Below are 23771 nucleotides of genomic sequence, written 5' to 3'. Positions count from 1 at the left end.
AGGCTTCTATACGCTGTCTAACTTGTTTTGCATCTATTACCATCAATACGACGTTTGTAAGTCTTATATACACCCAATTGGTGGTGGGCAGACAGTAAACCATACAAAAACTTCAATATCTTCCAAACTCTAATTGATCACGTTTTGACACTGCGTTCTTTGGTGACTAGGACCTGTGAGAACCAACGTACAAGTCAGCGACTTTCGGTCTCGCCGCTTGCATCCAATCATGCAAACTAAGCTCAAGAAGAATGTTCATGCGGTGGACCAGATAGCGCGTTTTGCCTATTGGGCAAACAAGGCATGAAAAAGCGCTCACAAATGATGACAGCACTAGACAGCCAAAACGTCCCTGCATTTCACTTTTCACCGAACACAGAAATCCATCATTATAAATGCTCGTCTAACGTACCAGGTTCTTTCGTAGAGGTAAACGTTATCTTCGTGTTTTTTTAATATAAGGGAGCCTTCCTATTAAATTGTTTTGTTTCCTTGAGAGATCGAAAACGTGTGGCCATAAGTGTTTCTTTCACTTCCAAGGCAGCCGAGTATGCTCGATTTTTTTTTTTTTATGGCAAAGTGGCGATGACCACGTCTGGCGTGACCTCGGCGGTGTTGCACATAATAGCGAGAACGGTTTATTTTATTTTAGATGCAAAGCTTGTTACGGTCGAGCTTGATCCGGTATGCGGCGTGACCACCCTTACTGCGTATGCGAGTTCCCTTCCCCTCTATCTAAAGCCCCTAAAACTTCGCAAAGTAGCAACATATGTGGTTATTCACGCGCCTTCTCTCTTTTCCCCCTCCTCTGACCTCTCCCAAGGCCGGCGCCGCGTCGGTATTGGCCAGATGCCATCACGCAGGACCACTCGCAGTGTTTGTTTATGGTCGCTCGCGACTGCCATCTTTGCTCTCGAGGCGCGGACTGCTTGGGGTACAGTGCATCTGTTATGACGCATACGAACTTGTCCTTCCGTGTGCGCTGTGCTGTGAAATACTTGTTACATAATAATGTCGTCGCTATTCGTCGCCGTTAGTGGTTGTTGCACCTTATGATGACCGAACAAGTCTAATTATGATACCACCCGTTAAGCGGAACGAGTTCCGACAAAATACATGGTTATGCAGAATTGGAAATGAGAACTTCAGGCCGAGATTTTCGAATCCACTTTAAGAACAAAGTTGCGCGTTCCTCATTATGAGTATGGTTCGATGTTTGCTCAATATCAATGCCTGCTGTGACACCGTAGCGCCGTAGACAAGTCGCAGGTAATTGTGCAGGACGTCGCGATCTCTCACTCAGGTTTCATTGACACTATATATATATATATATATATATATATATATATATATATATATATATATATATATATATATATATATATATATATATATATATATATATATATATATATATATATATTGGGCAAAAAAAACACGCGGACCCTGATAGAAATAGAATAAGAAATAGGGAACAAAGGTTTCAGATGTGGGGAGAAAGATAATTTAGGGACAGCAAAAATAGAAAACGCACAAAGTAATTTCTATCTAATGCCCAAAAACATACGCATGATCCCCGGAATTCAAAGGTAGACGCGTGGCGTGACCGACAACTCCCCTAAAAAATATTTCCTGCATTGCTTCGAGCACAGGTTGTTATTAGAGAAATCATTTTTTCAAAGTAAGCATACGACGTTTCTGAGCCTGTACGCATTCGTTTCGGGGGAGAACAAGATGGTGGGGGGCGCTATACTCATCAAGGGAACGAAACGCTAGCATTTGCTTGTATATGTAGGTCGTGGTCATCAACGTGATAAATCGCGACACGGAATCTATCATCTAGCAATCCACAGCGTCCTTCCGCGTATAAAGCAACCTCGACATGTCATAAGCGCAGCCGTAATGAATATAAATACGTACAGCACAATAAACATAGAAAGAAAGACGAAGATGCGCATCTAGGTAACGAGCATAAAGCGATGGACTCTGCGCTATCTGCGTGAGCCCATGCCTGAGCGAAGCGCAATGTTCCGCCGCTGACACTCCATTACTTTCAGGCAGGACATAAATCCGTGCCTTGACATCTGTGCGTGTTTGTGCGTGTGTGCACGCGGCAATAGCTGTGAACGCCACAGCAAAGCAGCTGTTTCTTTTTTATAACACTCAGCCGCGTTTTGCAGTAATCGTGTTCAGCAGTACAGAATTTGTCCCTCGCCTTTCTTCAGTTCTTTTTGCAACGTCTGCAGAGCGTTTGAAGAGGCCTCGCCAGATACGATGAATATTCGGCAAAACGCAGTGTGCCATGCACCAATGAATAACCGGTCCCATAAGCTCGCCAGTCCTGTAACTGCAGCGTTGACAAGGGACTGGAGGGAACTTTTCAGTGTCGTCGGGGACACTGCACTATGGACTAGAGTGATCCCACTGATAATAATGATGTCTGGGGTTTTATGTTTGAACGCCACAGTATCATTACGAAAGGCTTCGTGGCGGAGAGCTCTGGATGTGTCGACAATGTTCTTTAACGTGCACTGACATAGAACAATGCACACGCCTCTGGCATTTCGCCAGCAATGACCGCAGCAATGAAGTCACTCAGTATGCTAATGAGAACGGCCAGTGTCTTGTGACTTCACTTTCGCAAACTGACGATGTGGCTGGGCTGCTCTGAACGTCCTGTGAATGTACTTAACGTCAGTAGGACATCCTCACCATGTACTGTTTACGTTCATTGGTGCCAGACCGACAGCTGCATTCACCACCGGAGTTCAGGCCTAGTCATACTTTTTATTGTTCGTTGTGGCACATTTACCGACTCCTACGGACGAAAGCCATTATATGAGTGTATATATGAGCCATATATGTGTCATATATAACAGCCATAAATATATTTGGTACGCGGGTGCTGAACAGACTGAGCAATCGTCTGATATATCAAATGTTGAAAACAAAGTTGGCCAATGCAGCAAGAAAAGCCCTCTGCAGAAGGCGTCATTCGGGCTGTTCAGGGTTCTTGCTTCTAAGTGCCTTAATACTGTTAAGACTGTTAAGAGACCCTCACGTTGCTGCTATTAAGGTCTAAGCGTTAGTTTCTTGATGCTCGTCTCTCTTTTTCTGTTTATCCGCTACCGCTCTTCATCTCTTTTCACCACGCATCCTCTCGACACTCCAGGTTAACCAATCAGTACTACTTCTGGTTAACTCTTTTCAGTAATTAACCACATCTGCCTGATATGGCATCATGGGAAAGGCTGCGCGTAACCAACAGAGCAGCCTGCTTACGGTAGAGGTACGACAAGCACGTATTAAACAAAAGAATATTCCCTCTCTCACACTCGTTCATCCTGATCAATCATGGTCGTCTTTGCCTTTCCCTCCCGCCTCTTTAGCATGCGGATGTCTTACACTGGCCATAGTTAACCATCCCCAGAAAGTAAAGATACGTGCACCGGCAGCCATTTTGTGCGCATGTATCCAAAGAGTGGTCGCCCGCGGTATATGGCCTTGGCGTTCACACTGAACTTGCGGCCGGAAGAGGACCGTGGTAAGACACTGTGTTGCCTCCCTTGAATCTGTCTTTTCAGCGCTCCTTATACCTATGCCGTCAAGTCAACTGATAAAAAAACCAGGGGGCCAGGCTAATTGCGTTCAATCGATATTTCATAGTGAGTAAACTTTGCAGCCATTTGTGCGCATGTATCCAAAGAGTGGTCGCCCGCGGTATATGGCCTTGGCGTTCACACTGAACTTGCGGCCGGAAGAGGACCGTGGTAAGACACTGTGTTGCCTTCCTTGAATCTGTCTTTTCAGCGCTCCTTATACCTATGCCGTCGAGTCAACTGATAAAAAAACCAGGGGGCCAGGCTAATTGCGTTCAATCGATATTTCATAGTGAGTAAACTTTGCAGCCATTTGTGCGCATGTATCCAAAGAGTGGTCGCCCGCGGTATATGGCCTTGGCGTTCACACTGAACTTGCGGCCGGAAGAGGACCGTGGTAAGACACTGTGTTGCCTTCCTTGAATCTGTCTTTTCAGCGCTCCTTATACCTATGCCGTCGAGTCAACTGATAAAAAAACCAGGGGGCCAGGCTAATTGCGTTCAATCGATATTTCATAGTGAGTAAACTTTGCAGCCATTTGTGCGCATGTATCCAAAGAGTGGTCGCCCGCGGTATATGGCCTTGGCGTTCACACTGAACTTGCGGCCGGAAGAGGACCGTGGTAAGACACTGTGTTGCCTTCCTTGAATCTGTCTTTTCAGCGCTCCTTATACCTATGCCGTCAAGTCAACTGATAAAAAAACCAGGGGGCCAGGCTAATTGCGTTCAATCGATATTTCATAGTGAGTAAACTTTGCAGCCATTTGTGCGCATGTATCCAAAGAGTGGTCGCCCGCGGTATATGGCCTTGGCGTTCACACTGAACTTGCGGCCGGAAGAGGACCGTGGTAAGACACTGTGTTGCCTTCCTTGAATCTGTCTTTTCAGCGCTCCTTATACCTATGCCGTCAAGTCAACTGATAAAAAAACCAGGGGGCCAGGCTAATTGCGTTCAATCGATATTTCATAGTGAGTAAACTTTGCAGCCATTTGTGCGCATGTATCCAAAGAGTGGTCGCCCGCGGTATATGGCCTTGGCGTTCACACTGAACTTGCGGCCGGAAGAGGACCGTGGTAAGACACTGTGTTGCCTTCCTTGAATCTGTCTTTTCAGCGCTCCTTATACCTATGCCGTCGAGTCAACTGATAAAAAAACCAGGGGGCCAGGCTAATTGCGTTCAATCGATATTTCATAGTGAGTAAACTTTGCAGCCATTTGTGCGCATGTATCCAAAGAGTGGTCGCCCGCATTATATGGCCTTGGCGTTCACACTGAACTTGCGGCCGGAAGAGGACCGTGGTAAGACACTGTGTTGCCTTCCTTGAATCTGTCTTTTCAGCGCTCCTCATACCTATGCCGTCAACTGATAAAAAAACCAGGGGGCCAGGCTAATTGCGTTCAATCGATATTTCATAGTGAGTAAACTTTGCAGCCATTTGTGCGCATGTATCCAAAGAGTGGTCGCCCGCGGTATATGGCCTTGGCGTTCACACTGAACTTGCGGCCGGAAGAGGACCGTGGTAAGACACTGTGTTGCCTTCCTTGAATCTGTCTTTTCAGCGCTCCTTATACCTATGCCGTCGAGTCAACTGATAAAAAAACCAGGGGGCCAGGCTAATTGCGTTCAATCGATATTTCATAGTGAGTAAACTTTGCAGCCATTTGTGCGCATGTATCCAAAGAGTGGTCGCCCGCGGTATATGGCCTTGGCGTTCACACTGAACTTGCGGCCGGAAGAGGACCGTGGTAAGACACTGTGTTGCCTTCCTTGAATCTGTCTTTTCAGCGCTCCTTATACCTATGCCGTCAAGTCAACTGATAAAAAAACCAGGGGGCCAGGCTAATTGCGTTCAATCGATATTTCATAGTGAGTAAACTTTGCAGCCATTTGTGCGCATGTATCCAAAGAGTGGTCGCCCGCGGTATATGGCCTTGGCGTTCACACTGAACTTGCGGCCGGAAGAGGACCGTGGTAAGACACTGTGTTGCCTTCCTTGAATCTGTCTTTTCAGCGCTCCTTATACCTATGCCGTCAAGTCAACTGATAAAAAAACCAGGGGGCCAGGCTAATTGCGTTCAATCGATATTTCATAGTGAGTAAACTTTGCAGCCATTTGTGCGCATGTATCCAAAGAGTGGTCGCCCGCGGTATATGGCCTTGGCGTTCACACTGAACTTGCGGCCGGAAGAGGACCGTGGTAAGACACTGTGTTGCCTTCCTTGAATCTGTCTTTTCAGCGCTCCTTATACCTATGCCGTCGAGTCAACTGATAAAAAAACCAGGGGGCCAGGCTAATTGCGTTCAATCGATATTTCATAGTGAGTAAACTTCTCATTTTACTAACAACAAAAAGTCAACTCAGAACAGTTTTCTTCTGAAAAGTCTGCTATGAAATGGAATTCAAAGCACACCTCATCAGTGTGGTTTTATTCACTTAAAGGTGGCCTTATGCTCAGCCCCGAGGCTCTCGATTTCATCAAACTGTTTCGTCAATGCACTGTAATCAAGCGAAGCGCTTTCAGCAAGTCGATATCAGTCATTAACATCGTCATAGTCTTCTCTTTCTTCGTCATAGTCTTCTCCACGCTTTGCATCTAATGTTGGTTGTATATTGAGGGCCCGATGGGATTCCAGTTTCCTGTTTGCAGAAATGCTCTAACGCTATGACCCGTCGCTAAGGAAGCTGCAAGCCAATAGTCATGTAGTTTTCAGCGAAGCTGACCAGCCGGCAGCAGGGAGCAGTTAAAAAACGCAATACTCAGTGGGTTCGGCTCTGTGAGTGCATTTCAGTGCGTCTGTATATATTTCGGAGGCACAAGGAGAAAAGAAACAGGAATGAGAGGAAGGTATGAATGGGAACCAGTCTAGAAAAAACTAGAATGCACCGGAAAAAGGGATGTGAAGACAGATAAAAATAAGACAAGCACGCACACCCACACACCAACACTCACTCACTCACTCACTCACACAAAGCCGGAATAAGATGGTGTACAATGCATGCTCACGTAGCATAGTTTTCTCTCACAGATACAGCTGCTCGTGATCGTACAGAGACCCCTGCTGGGCACAGCACAGTTCGGCGCCCTATGCTTGCAAGGAAACGGGCCCGTTTTTCCGCTCCTTCTCAGAACAAGTTTTGCTTGAGTGCATCGTACAAACCCTTAAGAGCTCAATATGACTGAGCTTGCGCTGCAAAGCGGTATGAGATAGCTGCGTAGCGACAGACTCGGCGAGCGTTGCCGCCTGCAGTAAAATCGCGTCAAATCCACCCCCTCAGCGGCCTTACAGCTGCGGGTGCAAGCCACCATGGTTCAGTGCGCGCTGTCTTGTGCCGGTGGCAAGTGCGTGTGGCTTTATGATGCGGCCGCTGCGCCCGTTACCGAAGACATAAATCACGGCTTCGCCATCACTGGCGATCGTAAACGCAGTTTTTCCGTCTCGGCGAACCATTTCCTCGCCCGGAGAGCTTGTCCTGGGCTCAAAGAACTGAAAAGCCCTATTATCGCCCCTATCACTGGCGCCGACAGCAACGGCACGCGAGGCTATACACAACTCCTATTTTCTTCAGCCGAAGACCAGTGCTCAACTACCACGTTTGACCTATCTGCCGGCCGAGTGTTATTTCACGAAATCCCGGACGCGTCTGCAAAAACAAACCCCGTCTGTGCTATCTCAATGATGAAGGTTGAGTAGGGAAACTTTGACCTTAGAGCAGGGTTATCGCGGGCGTGTCGCAGCAAGATCCTTTCATATTTTGGTGCTTCTGTCGGTGCACATATGAGAAGCTACCAATACTACATCAGCATTTTGAGAAGTAACATTTATTTTGACACTTTTACACCGAGATGTCTTGGGGTTCCATGGATGCGCTTCCCTCACGTCCCTGCGAGTATGACATATTGACGCACTTTGTATGAAGGTATGCGAAAGGCCTCTGACTCGATTTATGCAATTAGTATTAAATTAAGCGATATACTTCTGGAAGCCACGCCTCATTCATCGCACTATATCTCTAACCCTTGGCAGGCGACACCCATCGCTATAGCAGTATAAGTTTAGTCGCGGAGCTACTTCCACGCGGTTCGAAGTTCGTCTCTGCCGCGGTGTTCTAGTGGCTAAGGTACTCGGCTGCTGACCCGCAGGTCGCGGGATCGAATCTCGGCTGCGGCGGCTGCATTTTCGATGGAGGCGAAAATGTTGTAGGCCCGTGTGCTCAGATTTGGGTGCACGTTGAAGAACCCATATTGGTTGAAATTTCTGGAGCCCTCCACTGCAGCGTCTCTCATAACCATATGGTGGTTTTGGGACGTTAAACCTCACATATCAATCAAGCGGTTCGAAGTTCAGCATATGAGCGTCCAGCTGGTTTCCTATTTACGTGCCGGGGAATGCATTTCAGTGCTGTCATTGCGCTGAATGGTGGTCAGCTGGAATGCTTCACCATCTTGTCCTCTTTCATCTTGTCCTGTTTCAAAAGCGAACGAAAAAAAAAAGAAACGTGTTGCCACACGACTTGCTGCCTTATCATCGAACTGAATGAGAAAACGTTACCATACGTAAGTGACGCATGACGTCTAATTCATAGTTTTTGTGCGATATGGTTTACAAATATATCTTCGACGGATATGAAATGAATGAATGAAGGAATGCATAGGCAGTTTTATTTAGAATTTATTTTTGAAGAAATACAACTAAAGAGCATATGACCTGGCGGGCCTTCTCTATCGTGTGACTTAAGCGATATAAACAGACAAAAATATATATAATGCAGCAAGCAGTGATATTCACTGCACTCGTGAAACCCATGCGTGTGCACCACAGCACTCAATATTTAGACAAATACGAGATTTGACAACGCGGTATACATCAACGGCGGACTTTGCACATGAAACGAAAAAAAAATTTGAAACAAAAAAACAAAGAACTAAACAGGAGCGTTCTTTCTGAGGTAAAAAAATTACACCATCTTCTGCTAAATTGAACCACGTGTAGATGCGAAGCAGCGGGTGCTCACGCTTGCTTATACTGGCGGCGGCGACGTTAATTGACGATCGCGCTCATCGCGGCTTCGCTCAGGAGAGAAACCTGGGGAGGCGCAAAGCATGCTGTGATGCAAAGCACGCAGTGTTTCCTACTGAAACATGCCAATCACTCATAATGGGCAGTGAGAGACAGAAGACTCCGATTGGACACAGAGACCCGCATTCCACTTCAGTTCACGCACACACTGCGAATTTTTATTGTTAACAACGCGCAGAAGAAATCGCCACTATATCTTGGAAATCAAGATCCAGTACCCATATATACGGAGAGGCCACTAAACGGCTGTGCAGCGCGAGCAGGCGGTTTTTTAAATCAAGAAACTCGCTAGCAGACGCTCTCTGCGTCAGCGTTACGAGGCGAGAGAGGAGGGAGCATTGCAGAGTAGGGCGAGGGGGAGTGCATCCGCAGTGGGGAGGTAAACGCTGCGAGGGGGGATGCCTAGAGGAGAGACAGCAGGGGGACCAAGCCCGTGAGAGAGGAAAGAGAGGGGGAGGGCACACGCATGCGCAATAAGGGCGGTCCCGCCGCCCACCGGATTGAGATCGACCATAAGACGCTCCGCATCTAAAATAATACTCCGCATGCAGTGTGGGCTCGACAATAAGTCTTCACCGCCCTTGCAACTGCGATGTCAGTTTCACTTATTCACGGAAAATGAACTGGGCCACCGCAGAAAGTGGACGCTAGAGAGATTTCAAGCAATATGAAGAATATAGCACTTCCGTAGATATCTAGGACGATAATCACACTACCGATCTCCCTTGAGTGAGTGCCGGTCGAGCCATGGACAAACGTTGACGAACGCGCACAAAACACGTTACTCTATGTATTGCCACCTCAAAAGACCATGAAGTCCAGAAGAAGAGAGTCTGAGACATTTATTTTTTTATACCTGGCCTCGTAAACCAACATGCTATTATGCCATTCAGTCACACCCATGACAATGTTTGTCAAAGTGACAAGCAATCGGTGATTGAAAACACCATACAGAGCGCATGGCCTTGGACCTTGTATGAAAACCTGGTTGGCACTGGGTACACAGAGCTGACACATCTTGAAACACCTCGAAAGCGGTGTTTTCGCATTGCAATTTGAGTGGCATTTGACGCTACAGTGATTGCACAGCTCTAACTGGCAACGCGAGAACTAGGTATAGACAGGCGCTTTGACTATTCAATTCGCTTGACACTATTTTACGTCCCCGTCCACGGTGAAGTACGCGCACAAAAATCGGCGCATCAAAATATATGTCCCGACGGCGTGCCGCGTCCCGAATTTCTATTGTGCTCTATTTTGATCAATCGCCTCGTCTTGTCTTAGAGTCTTCGAAAAGTACCCTTCTTTCTGCGCTTTTCGTTACCGCATATGTGATCGCCGCTGGGCATGAAAGCACGACATATGTCGAAGCTTCGTCTGAAGGGCGATCATCGATAGCGATAGCAATGCATAATGTAGTACATGGAGAAAGGTTCGTGCCTTTGTCGGCCACGTATACTGCAGCAGACATTATTCTCCTAAATCAATTGAGAAAAGTGACGTGATGCGCACACAGGAAAACGTGAGCATATACCTGGCTAGGTGTCCGCGAACACTCGATGGTGACGGAACGAACGACGCCGCGATAGGTGTACGGATGCTTCTCGTCGCCTCTTGCTTAGCCACATGGACCACCACCAGGACCATGGCCATAGCTTAAGAGAAAACGCGTCGCCAGGCGTTTCAGTCTCTTGCATACTTCCCGATAGATACACACTGCACTGTTCTACTACCATGCTCTAAGAAGCTTGTGACAATAGAGGAATTAACCATTGAGGACACGTTCATTTCTAACTATCCACTCTTATTATCTCTCTTTTGTAGAGAATGACCGGTAATCATAGAACCAGCCACCAAAGCCAAATTTACCGTTCTCCACGTCTTATTATAGGTTTTATCAGCACATTGGGCTTTCTAAACACATTTTAGATGATCTCTTGGACGCGAACAACCCCGCTGTGGTAGTATACATAGTGGTTATAAGGTACTTGGCTCCTGACCCGCAGCTTGCGGGATCGAATTCCGGCTGCGGAGGCTACATTTCCGATGAAAGCGGAAATGTTGTACGCCCGTGTGCTCAGATTTGGGTGCATGTTAAAGAACCCCAGGTTGTCGAAATTTTCGGAGCCCCCTACTGCGGCGTCTCTCATAATGATACGGTTGTTTTGGGACGTTAAACCCCATATATCAATCAATCGAAACGTGAACGATACTTTATTTTCATAGAAGGCCTGCTTATCTTCTACTGAGATGCACTGCGTGCGCACCATTGCGCGAGAAAAAACAAACAAACTAGTGACGTCCATATAAAAATAGCGTTCTCGAGCAGCTTCGCGTGCGCAAACATCCAGACTTCACTGTAGGCCCCTTCTGTCTTTTTTATAATGTTTTCATTCTTTAGTACGCCCCACCGGGCTGCATCCTCTACGATTTCGTTGTTTCTAAATCGCCCTGTTCGCAGAGAGTGACGGAGGTCATGTAAAGGGGACATGTGCACGTGGTTCATTTAGAAAGGGCGTTTATCTTTCCCCCCTGTGCAAGTAGGTTTTACGCTGGATTTCACCTCACATCTCCCCTTCGAGAGGACTTATTTTTTTTTACGAAGTGGCGAATCTTCAGAGACAATCCTTGGGGTTCATCAATATCAATAGAACAAGACATTTTCCGATTGCAGAGACTACAGCGCGGGGATATTCAGCAGCATTCGTGCGCATAAGATCCACCATAAAACTGCCAACAGCAGGCTTCCGCTTATAGTCTCAAGCATTCTGCTGGAATTATCTTAAAAGGGCCCCAGAACACTGTTTCAGTATGCTCAGAAGACGCTGCTGATCAGTAGTCGACGCTTCTTGATTGATTGATATGTGGGTTCTAACGTTCCAACACCACCATATGACTATGAGAGATGCCGTAGTTGTGGGTTCCGAAAATTTCGGCCATCTAAGGTTCTTGAACGTGCACCCAAATCTGAGCACCAGGGCCTACAGCTTTTTCGCCTCCATCAAAAATGCAGCCGCCACAGCTGGGATTCGATCCCGCGACCTGGAGGTGAGCAGCCGAGTACTTTAGCCACTAGGCCACCGCAGCGGGACGTAGTCGACGCAACACGCGAGCCAAACGTTATGGCGCCACACGTCGCCTGCATTTTCCCAACAAGCTCAGCTAGAAATCGTTGCCTCTTGTCACAAACGACTCCAATTTTCGGAGCATCCGCGGGCCCCACCTTCAAGGAGGGGCGCTTTTGTGTTGGGGGACGACATCCGGCGACTATAACGACCCAACGTGGCGCCGGCTCGTCTTCCCTGCACCGGTACCGGAAGGGGCACCGGCGATCTAAACAAGGAATATTACTCCCAGATGAGACGGGAACACGCGTACGCCCCTGAGGCGGTTTGAACTGCATCGGAAGAGCAGTTGACGTATAGACAGCAACAAGTGCGGTCGTCGGTGTCGCGAGTCTCGCGTAGGCGGCGAGCACGGAGTGACCCGCGCAACGTATTGAGACGGCTGCAATTCCGGGCACCCTCGTCGTCTACCAAGCCGGCGAGACCTTCAGCGGCACCCGTCAACTCCCCTACGTGCACCAAGGGCTGGTTTGGTCCGTATGGAACTTTTTATTGTGACTTTTTGTTAAACCGTAAACTTGTTTTAACCAGCCTTTTTTTTTAAATATTTGTAGTGTGCGCTGCGTCGCACGTTTAAATTCTAAAGCGCAACCATGATCATTCTGTAATTAATTTCTAGTGTCTCTCTCCTTTGATTTCCATCTTGTTGTTATTTTATTAATGTTCCGCATATTTGTCTTTAGTCTGTATCTTTTGTAGTGTTTTTTTAGCATATTTTGTTATATAGCTGTTGTTTCTATCGCGCGTATCAGTTCTTCCTTCTTTGTTATTTTTCGTTAACTCCTGCCTTTGCCCTTGTTTCAATTAAATGCTTGTTTATGTGTAATCAAACTCCGTGTCTGCTCTATGAGTGCGTCGGTCAGGCCCACACATCACCTCACGTGCAACCCCGCACGGGTCGGCCAACCCGCAAATAAATTTGAAATGTGCCACTTCGAGGCCTTTCAGGCGTCGCAGGCCGAAGCGTAACGTGGAAGCCTGCGAGTCTGCCGCACGTCGATGTTGGATCGGTGGGGCCTCACCCGAAGTGTGTGACATTATCTGGCGTCCGCGCGACAGGACTGGCCGACCGCGTGGTGATGTCTGGGAGACTGACGTAACTCTGAGCGTTCAGTATGTAGCCGTTCTGTTATTGCTTTGTTGGTTGTCAACTGTTTATAGCAATGGACAACACGGAGTTTGATAAGCTAATTGAACAGGGCAAAGCCTTTGGCTTTCTAGGCAAGGAGTTATATAATTTCGTCGAAAAAGAACGAAATAGACTTAGAGAGGAGCGCGATGCCGAACGCATTAGGTACAGGCAACATCTGGAATATTTGATGGAACAGGAGCGAGAAAATTCAAGGCTTAGAATTCAGAAGGAAAAAGAGCGCTTGGGACTGTGTGCCACACAGTCGGGTCCCAGCTTAGCCGCTGGAACGCCCAGTAGCGTGACCTACCGTGGCCTGAACAAGCAGTCTTACCAGGATCATGTTCAGCTACTGCGCCAGAAAATGGAAAGTAGACGGCGCATGTTTGAGACCTGGGATGCAAGGCACGAAAAGGGCAAAGATCCCGTAGGTGCCAAACCGCTGAGAGCCGGCCAAAGTAGCAGTACTGATGAGGCGAACATCGGATTCACGAGTGAATCTAAGGAGTTAGCTGCTGAAAGTCCCATTGCGGCCACAAAGGCCACTGAAGGCCACAGTGATGGCGACGAGGCGCTGTGCCTGGAGAGTCTTGTTAATACAGAAATGCCATCTGTAATGGACTTGGCACAGCCACCCTGTTTGTGCGTCGCCATAGCAGCTAAATGTGAAGTTCGCAGTACCTCCGGCCCAGTAGGTGAGGAGCCCTGTACAGAGAGCGGGGCACAGTCGGGTGCTGACGCGCACTGCGAGCTGGGCAATGTTGGGGCAAGTAGTTCTTCCAGGTGCGAGCGGCGCAGCCCCGAGGAAGATGCTTGCATTGCTCAGCCGTCAGTCAAGCTTCCCGCAAGTCAGGGTGTCCACAAGTTAACGAAAAATCCCGACTGTATAGGCATTATAGCCGAAGAGACAAGCGAGACAAGTTCTGCTCTGCAAATGTTGCAAGCGGACTTTTCAAAAGTGAGCACTGGGCAACGTCCAAAAAGAAAAAGACGCCGCACAAACAGAAGGAAAACGAAGGCTGCAAAGCAACCGGGAAAATCGCGAATTGCCAAACGGCAATCAACGCAACGAAAGCTTCGTTTGCGTTTTGTGGCATTCGCCAGTCGAGTGGGTTCCTATGCTTCAAACCACCCGAAGGGTAGAAGGGTGAGACAGGCAATTGTAGCTGCTGCTCCGAGGAGCCAACCCCCACCACTCCATTCTTGTGTTCGAGGAACGGAATGCAAGGGGAAGGAGCGCAGTATGGCTAGAAGACGCGACGTGGTTGCAAGGCCTATTTCCGTAGAACGCGGTGTAGACGATGGCTTGCTGCCACGGGGTAGACTAACGAAAAACAGGCGTCCATGTGGCGGCCGTACACTCTTTTGTCTGCCCTGGTGGCTTCGAACGGCTCCCCCAAGAGCGCGACCACCTCGAGCACGGATAAAAGTTACGTATATGTACATAGAAACGTAAAAGTAACCTTGAAGGCAAATGACTTGTTGTTTGAAACAATGTTCATTTCTGTTTTTCGATTTAGGAGCATTCCATGAATGGGGGGGACTAATAGCTTAGTTAATCTTTTGGTTTGCTTTTGTCGTCTCTGTGTTTGTAGACGATGTTCTGTCGTTTCAACCTATTACCCGTTCAGCTTGGAAAGCTTTGTTTTAGGGACGTTGTTATTTTATTTAGTTGGACTTTTAATTGAAGGTACTGCTTAGTCGTACAATTGAAGTAAATCATGGTACGCATGAGTGCACAAACATGGCACTATGTTATTCAAGACTTTTCTTTCTATTATTATTTTGAAAGGAAGCGCTTTAGTGTGGAGCATGTACAAGAACTGTGCACAAATGATCATGGCGATTTCTTTCTTATTCATCTTTTTCGAAAGCTGCGTGTCAATAAGTGACTTTTTAATACCGCTTAAAGCGTGTATTGTTTTTAATATGTGGCATCAAAGGATGCTTACGTACCTTAGCTTGGAAATGTGCAGTATTTTTGTCATTGTCTTGTCATGTGTGTGGACATGACGTTGTGCGCGAGTTCTGACTTTCATCGTATAGTGACCGTGAAAGTGTAATGTGTCAGGTGTTCTCTGCGGTGTCGTCCACGTCAGCGAAATGGTGCGCGAAAAAAAAGAAACGCGTTGGTGGACGACCGGAACACTGAAAGCTTCCGAAAATTGTGCGTTTGTGATTTCCTTGAACATTACGAAGTAATATTCTTAAGAAGGGGGCTATGTCACAAACGACTCCAATTTTCGGAGCATCCGCGGGCCCCACCTTCAAGGAGGGGCGCTTTTGTGTTGGGGGACGACATCCGGCGACTATAACGACCCAACGTGGCGCCGGCTCGTCTTCCCTGCACCGGTACCGGAAGGGGCACCGGCGATCTAAACAAGGAATATTACTCCCAGATGAGACGGGAACACGCGTACGCCCCTGAGGCGGTTTGAACTGCATCGGAAGAGCAGTTGACGTATAGACAGCAACAAGTGCGGTCGTCGGTGTCGCGAGTCTCGCGTAGGCGGCGAGCACGGAGTGACCCGCGCAACGTATTGAGACGGCTGCAATTCCGGGCACCCTCGTCGTCTACCAAGCCGGCGAGACCTTCAGCGGCACCCGTCAACTCCCCTACGTGCACCAAGGGCTGGTTTGGTCCGTATGGAACTTTTTATTGTGACTTTTTGTTAAACCGTAAACTTGTTTTAACCAGCTTTTTTTTTAAATATTTGTAGTGTGCGCTGCGTCGCACGTTTAAATTCTAAAGCGCAACCATGATCATTCTGTAATTAATTTCTAGTGTCTCTCTCCTTTGATTTCCATCTTGTTGTTATTTTATTAATGTTCCGCATATTTGTCTTTAGTCTGTATCTTTTGTAGTGTTTTTTTAGCATATTTTGTTATATAGCTGTTGTTTCTATCGCGCGTATCAGTTCTTCCTTCTTTGTTATTTTTCGTTAACTCCTGCCTTTGCCCTTGTTTCAATTAAATGCTTGTTTATGTGTAATCAAACTCCGTGTCTGCTCTATGAGTGCGTCGGTCAGGCCCACACATCACCTCACGTGCAACCCCGCACGGGTCGGCCAACCCGCAAATAAATTTGAAATGTGCCACTTCGAGGCCTTTCAGGCGTCGCAGGCCGAAGCGTAACGTGGAAGCCTGCGAGTCTGCCGCACGTCGATGTTGGATCGGTGGGGCCTCACCCGAAGTGTGTGACACCTCTTCTTTCTACAAATGATGCCATATATCCAAATGGCCGCGCCAGTTACCCGAATTCGCGGCTATTGGTTGAATGAGCATCGTGAGCTGCATAACAGGGGTAGAAGGACGCCATGTGCCCGCGCGCGCACTAGCAATCTAATTGAAAGTAAGCCACTCGTTTGGAAAAATAAAAAGCGCTCCAAGTCATGAAACGCGTGTGGTGTAACTTCTTTTCCCAGCGTACTATGTAACTTCTTTTCCCAGTGTACTATCTATCGCTGCTCAGCATCCAGCCCACTCGTCGGGACGAGACATCAGAGAAAGCAATTGCAGCGTGCGACAAATCTCTAACTCCCCTCTCATTTGAAGGATTCTCAAAGTTTTTGCAAGAATTGATTTATCAGGCAATAAACTCCTGCATGAAGTCATTCGATGATTATTTGCAGGGCCCTTTTGAAATCATACGCACAGGCGATAAGCGTACGTGCGTCATACTTTTCCAGATATACGATCGGCAATTGGTTAAACTGTGCAACATAAGCTCATCTAAAACCTATAACGGGGTTCGTTCAAAGGCCCGCGGCAACCGTTACGAAGGCTGCTAGCCGTTGGGCCACCCAAGAAACTTTCACGCATTGCGCAGAAAGTACCAGCTTTCTATCTTTTTACTTTCAACCACGCGTATAGTTTGACAAACCGGACAAGCCTCAGGTTGACCTCCCAATTCTATTCTCTCTCTCTTCATTCTCTAGCTCACTCTATCCTCAGGTCAACTCGGATACTTATACCATATAGTCTCGACTAATGAGAACACTGAAGCTACAAGCAAAAAAACAGACAAAAGCTCATTAATTAGCGAACACGCCGAGCACTTTCTGCTGGCGACGAATGCAATACGGGCGTTCCTTAGAACAGCGTGAGCGGTTGACTTCAATGAAAAACCACCGAGGGATGGGTGAAGACGGGGAGAGGGAGCTACAGCAACCTAGCAAGCGGCAAGAGAGAGAGGCGGGTGGATTGTAACGAGGTTCTCGACCAAATTCACTCTTGCATCTCCGCGGTAAGATGGCTCTGAAAGCCATAAAACAGGCTTAAGGCTCGCTAATTCCGGTTTCAAAGCGCCGTCTGATCTAAAAGCCCGCGAGGTACTATATTTTCTGCTTCTCCCAGATACAACAGGACGATTTATTTTTCTTGTTTCTTATTTCGCTATTATAGCGTCTGGGCGGCCATTAGCGTGATGTATAAACGAGCCGACTGACAGGGCCGGCGAGAAGGGACGAAGTGGCTCCGCAGTTCGTGCTCTTGACTGCTTAATGCGCAAGCGCGTTCGGCCTGTTTTGGGATCGGTGCCAGACGGTATTCAAGAAGTAGAAACGTCTATTTAGGAAGTGGACAGCCACGGTAATGAAATCAAATGCATTTGAGATTTTCATGCGCTTACTTTGTTTTTTGATTCAGCTTTTATTAGTTTTACTGCTTCTGGCTAACATAAACAGTGCCAACCTAATGAAGATTAAATGAGTGTATACACTTATCATCATTTGTATGAAACTACCCATGAGGCTGTTTCTCGAAGACACTGTCCATAATATGTGAGCTGCAGGTGAGAAATCACATCTCGAGCGCTCCCCGAGAGCGAATTATCTACACTACCAACAAGTACACTTCGCTTCCAGAAGAACGATTGGGATTCAAATTTCATGCATGAACACTCAAAGCGTCCACTAGGTCTTCTTAAAACTAGCACTTACGCAAGCAGCGTATCGATAAACACATAGTAATGGATGTCTCGAGGCTCTCCTCGCTATGTGATCCAACGGAGGCGAAGAATTCAAGCTCTTCAGCAAGTATGCAGGTTTACCGTTCAATTGGACGGCATTAAGTATATTCAGAGTGCCCAGCTAACTCTTCTCAAAGTTGATACTCCTGTCACACGTGCCAGCTCGAGTGCACTTTGATTGATTGATTGATATGTGGGGTTTAACGTCCCAAAACCACTACATGATTATGAAAGACGCCGTAGTGGAGGGCTCCGGAAATTTAGACCACCTGGGGTTCTTTAACGTGCACCCAAATCTGAGCACACGGGCCTACAACATTTCCGCCTCCATCGGAAATCCAGCCGCCGCAGCCGGGATTCGAACCCGCGCCCTGCGGGTCAGCAGCCGAGTACCTTAGCCACTAGACCACCGCGGTGGGGCCGAGTGCACTTTGAGGGAGCGCACTTCGCTGTTAGTGTGATTCGTGCACTGTCACACGGGAATGCTTAGTGACACGCGCTGCAAAGCACACATGTCGGCGAGTGCATTGGACAAACTGTATTCACTGCGACGCAGTGTCTAACCTCGGTAGCAGCCAATAAGTTATTATTCGAATGCAAGTTGTGAGGGTGTTGACACCCTCTGTAAAGTTGTTTGCGCTGCGTGACGCACGTGTCTCGCCCAAAAGCCAAATTTCCGGGTGACAACCACAGAGCGATAGGTGGCGTTGTGTGCGCCAGCGGTGATTACCGCTATCCTTATCATCATGAGTGTTACGGTGATAGCGTCGGCGGTGACAAGTCATGGTAGCAGCGAGGCGAGCGAGAAATAAGCTGGTCTCTTCTGCGCGTGGCGGTCGCCGCAAACGGTTGTCTCTAGGGTGGGTCCCCGGTGCGTGGCACCGCGGGCTGCACGTTGGGGGCCTCGTGGTAAGTCAAGCATTAGCGACGCCACCTTATGTGTTATTGCGTTTGTCATGTTATTGTGTGTTTGTCATGCAGTGTATGGTAATATTGTGTAAAGATGTCCTAGCCTGTTGATAACGATTGATGCGTCTCTCATAATCATGTAGTGGTTTTGGGACGTTAAACCCCACATATCAATCAATGTTATAATTATTCGGCTGACAATATCGTTATTCGAAATTAAATAAATTTGTGTTGTTGTTTAGTTTGGAACAACCGTGTCAGCTGTGTCCGTTCAATCCAAGAGCGTGGCGTGGGGCTCTCTCCATTTATAGACCCCCCAAAGTTTATAGCATTTTTAAGGGCAAAGCTCCTTTCACTTTAACCTTGTCATGCGTCACTCGTAACGGAGAAAAGAAGAGGCGAAAAAGAAAAGAAGGCAGTATCTCTAGAACATTATAATAGACGGCGCTTTCACAGAAGTAAATACAAACTGCAGTGGAGTGAGGCTATTCTAGATGGCACTGTACCGCTACTCTCCGATTGGCTACTGTGCGAGTTGTGCCTGGGTGCTCGAGGAAGGATGGCCTCCCTCAGTCAGAGACAGTCTCCTGGATAGCCACCGTACGTGGCGGATCGTTGGTGGGGCACGGACGATGATGAGGGGCGGGCGCGTTGAAGACGCTTGCGCTCGGCTTTCTAGGCTCGTGTCTCGGCGGTGTTACCCGCGCGCCTTCTGTATTGTCAAACGCGATGGGACGCCTGAACGCATGCACGAATCGACGGATGGACGGACGGACGATTCGCCCCACTCATCATCATTCACTCGGTGCATAAGTTGTAATTTTCAAGTGGCATTTTCGTTATTAGAAATTTTCCTATGCAATAAAACATACCATAAAATAAGAAATATACTCTGCTTTTCTCGCTTTCAGGCTCTTAACAGCCATACGACCGCGAAGGGCGTGCGTAGCACACGTCGTGCAATGGCTGCAGCCACCGCGTTCATGCGCAACGCATATTTGAAGGACTGCTTATAGCTGTCACCCAGAACACTTAAAAACATTGCCTGAAATAGCACATATATGTTGAGCAACTTGATTACCCATCACCCTTGTATACCATTATTTCCAAAGTATACACTTCACAGTATTGTGCAACAACGCACCGCCAAAATGACAAAATGGGGGCGCAAATGCACTTGCTCAAAATGGCTCCAAATTTGCCAGTGCGACAAAAAAAAATTCTAGAACGAAAAAGTAAAAAAACTTAAGTAAGAAAAAAACTTAAGGCAGTCCAGAGGGCCCAAGAACTGGCGGAACGCCACCACGTTCCCGCCCCGACTCGGGCGTCGCCTACGGTAGCGGCTGCTAGGATGTCCCACGTGGGCACCCTGGTGGCTTAAACTCCTCAGGACCATATATTAAAGTTCTTGACTGACTGAACGAAAAAGTACGTTACACGGTCGCTTCAGCCAATACCAGAGATGATTTCTGAGGCAAGTAGACAGGGTAAACAGGGTTTAAAAACTGTTTTCAGGCTCATCTAGAACTTATAACGAAATAGATGAAGGATACAATCGCACATTGCTTTTGAACCTTCTCACCATTTTCCTAGAAAAGAACAATATTAGTGCCTTAACCTTTTATTTTGGAATGATAATAATAATAATAATAATAATAATAATAATAATAATAATAATAATAATAATAATAATAATAATAATAATAATAATAATAATAATAATAATAATAATAATAATAATAATAATAATAATAATAATATATCAATTCGAGGGATTTTTTACCTCTGTTTTCAACTTTTCGGGCATTGCTGTGGCGGTTTTGCCGTGCGTAGTGCCGAGGTTTTGGCAACACCACCAGAAGGCAATCGCCTCGGTGTATACGAAACAGAGGCACCGTCGATATTGCGAGAGAGATAGGAATTATAAGAGAACAACGACGCTTTGCGTACTCAGATAGTACCAAGTTATGCAAACAAGAGCATTTTGGTTTCTAGCGTTGCATAATTCTTACGACACATCTCGGCAACACCCTGCAACCTAACACAGCAAAAAATAACGCTTTCATGTTTTCACCTCATAAAATAATTCTTAGGAATACTCTGCAACATTTTTTGCTTCTTTTTATTGTTTTATTGCTGTCGGTGATTGTCGGTGGGTGGGACCAAAAAAAAAAGGTTGCCGTCGTTGAACGCAGTTCAACGAACTTTGTCGAGCGATATACACATTTTCCCCGCTTTCGGAAGGGAGCACGAGACCATTGATTCGGGGGGATTCAACTTCATTGCGTGTGTGTCTTGGCTCAAGCAAGGACGACAAGAAGTCTATACACTTCAACTGCACTCTACGACAAGGAAGTCAATGTGTGGCATCCGCAAGAGAAAACACAAACGCTACGCGGTGCCGCCGGTGCTCTCGGCGCGAACGTGCAGTAAATTTGTTCGCAATGCCCGTAGACTGTCGCGCCGCCAAGCGGAATTCGAGAGTTTCCTCTCAAGGATGGGCAGTAGGCAGACGTTCTCTTGATCGTCTTTTCTAGCCTTAAGTGTTAATGCGTTACAAGGTAAAGGAATGCACAAGGAAAACTAAAAGCATAGTTTTCCTTGTACATTGTATGTAGTGCAATCACTGCGGATATTATGAAGCGCTGCATGCCACCAACACGTTCGAGCTCGACCAGTGAAGCGAAATGGTTAGAGCGATGAAACGTACTTACGGCTGTGATACAACGCAACTCTGCTAACTTTCCTGTACTACCAGTACCTTCCAAACAGCCTTGTTGTTCGACGATTTTCGCAATTTGGAAGTTGCAAAAGCTTATGTGTTTTTTTTTTCGATGTTCATATTGTGATCGCGTTGATCAAACCTGCAACGTCCGAATGCAGTGAATGGCACACAGTTGGAGTCTGAGCATGGCTGTGACACAAGCGCTAGTTAATGGGATATGAAATACTTGTGTTGCGTTGACGAATCAACTCCATGTTTCTGACAGCGCAAGCAATGATGACTTCGTAATATGTTTGCAAACCATCACCACGTTTTAAACATTCGGTTCCGTGCAGCAGCGATGACGCTACTCGCTAGCGGCCTACTATAATGCGGGAAATTCATGAGGCCGGCTCGGTACATACAACCTCTGAGTGCTGGTTAGTTCATAGGTCCATTTAGTTAGCGCTCTTTTCAGTAGCACGCACATGAGTTCGCAAAGCGTTGTTCATGCATGGTATGACCTTTCACACCGTGGAAAATAGTCAGGTGGCGAGCTTCTATGGTTTTGAAAGCTATCTTGGTCTCATATACATTTCAGCGCATCTCGTGACTTTATTCGGTGAAAGTAGCACGGTCCGTACGTCCGCGCGTCCTGCCTGTCCCTAGGCCAACAAACGGGCTGACCCTCCTCCGGCCGCCATCTTGAACAGTACAGCATACCACCTTAGTTCGTTGGCATTTCCATTAGACTTCTTCCATGTCGGCAAACAATAATAGGCGCCGTCGACATAGTGAGGCGCTTGTAGCGACGTCGTGGCGCGCAGGCCCTGCCCCGCGCAACGCTCACCATCACCCTCTATATGACATGAAAACTGACACCGCAGCTGCAATGCTGCCTCAGAGCACAGGGCGTCGAGGAGCCTAAGCATATGCAAAGCTGCCTCCGAGCATAGCTGCTTTGTTAGTTGTCACGTGATCATAGAGGGTGTTGCTAGACTTATATTAACTCTATGGATAGACTCCTCGGCGCCCGGTGCTCGGAGGCAGCTTCGCGGCTGCTGTGTCAGTTGTCACGCGATCACAGAGGCTGGTGGCGAGCTTTGCGCTGGGCGGAGCCTGCGCACTGCGACGTCGCTACAAGGGCCTCACTATGTCCATGGCGCCTATCGCTGTTTAAAAACTTGTGATAGGTCGACAGGAGCCTCCGGCTGTGGCGAGACGAAAGACATATCCTCAGCCGCTGTTCGTATTTGGGAACGAGCCGCACAAGTCTTTCACCAAATATTTTTCGGCAGTATTGACCTTGGATGAAGTTGGAGGTCATTTATACGAAACAAGACATTCTATCAGTTTGTAACTGAAGGACTATGAAGTTATTACTCTAACGAAACACACGCATGTACGTCGGCATACGTTTCATGAACCGCTGTTGGTGACGTTCCCTAATTCTATTCGTCTGATGGAAACATTGGAAAGAAACTACGCATTGTAGTTGAGTAGTTTGGTATCCTGAGCGTATGAATACTTGAAGAGGTCCTGAAAACGTTTACGATAAGGTTTGATTTATATGTCGAAAATTTATTGATAGGGGCGTGCGCAACGAACACGCAACCACCACGATAAGATGTTTATTGTAATGCAACAAATATCTAGTTCAAACGCATTTCTGTCTTATTCAGGGGTGGGCACTAAGGGTAGAGGGCACGCATTTTTTTTCTTCTTGTGTACAAATCATGTCATTTTGGCATATAATAGAAGTTTAAACTTTCTGTTATGCTGCGTCGGCAATTTTATGTTGCAAAGCGTAAAATAAATAAATCATACAACCCATGTGGTGCACAACCAAGGATCTCTTTTAATGGCAAAATTATTGGTGATTTCTTGGTAAAAGAACTATCGACAACCACAAAGTAAAAAAACAAAACAAAGCGCGAGTCAGTTCTTCCCTTTTCTCCGTCAGTGCCTCGCAGAGCCAGGAAAATACATCTAAGTGGGAGGCATTTCTCAAGGAAAACGCTCTATCAACGGATTTGCCGAATTCTAAGGAAAAGTTGAGCTACTTGAAATTGGAGAAGGCAGAGGCCATGCACAGAGAGGAGAGTGATTGGCTCCAGGCCTCGACCCACGTCGCGAACCACGGCGTTCGCTGCGCTTTTTGGTGTGCTACGGGAGGCAGTCGCTTCAAACAATTGATAAACACATAAACTTTCGTCTTTCTTTACTTCCCCGACGCGGAAATGAAGTTCTTCCG

General features: G+C 47.2%; 1 protein-coding gene across 5 annotated transcripts in view; it reads right to left on the bottom strand.

Moving 5' to 3' along the window:
* Positions 1 to 23771, bottom strand: part of LOC119162170 (uncharacterized) — a 515775-nt gene that overhangs the window by 338930 nt on the left and 153074 nt on the right. The gene's annotated exons all lie outside the window — the stretch shown is intronic.

The sequence above is a fragment of the Rhipicephalus microplus genome, chromosome X, assembly GCF_043290135.1.
Source record: "Rhipicephalus microplus isolate Deutch F79 chromosome X, USDA_Rmic, whole genome shotgun sequence".
Classification (NCBI taxonomy): domain Eukaryota; kingdom Metazoa; phylum Arthropoda; class Arachnida; order Ixodida; family Ixodidae; genus Rhipicephalus; species Rhipicephalus microplus.
The sequence above is the reverse complement of the archived record's forward strand: the minus strand, read 5'-3'. Positions and strand labels throughout refer to the sequence as shown.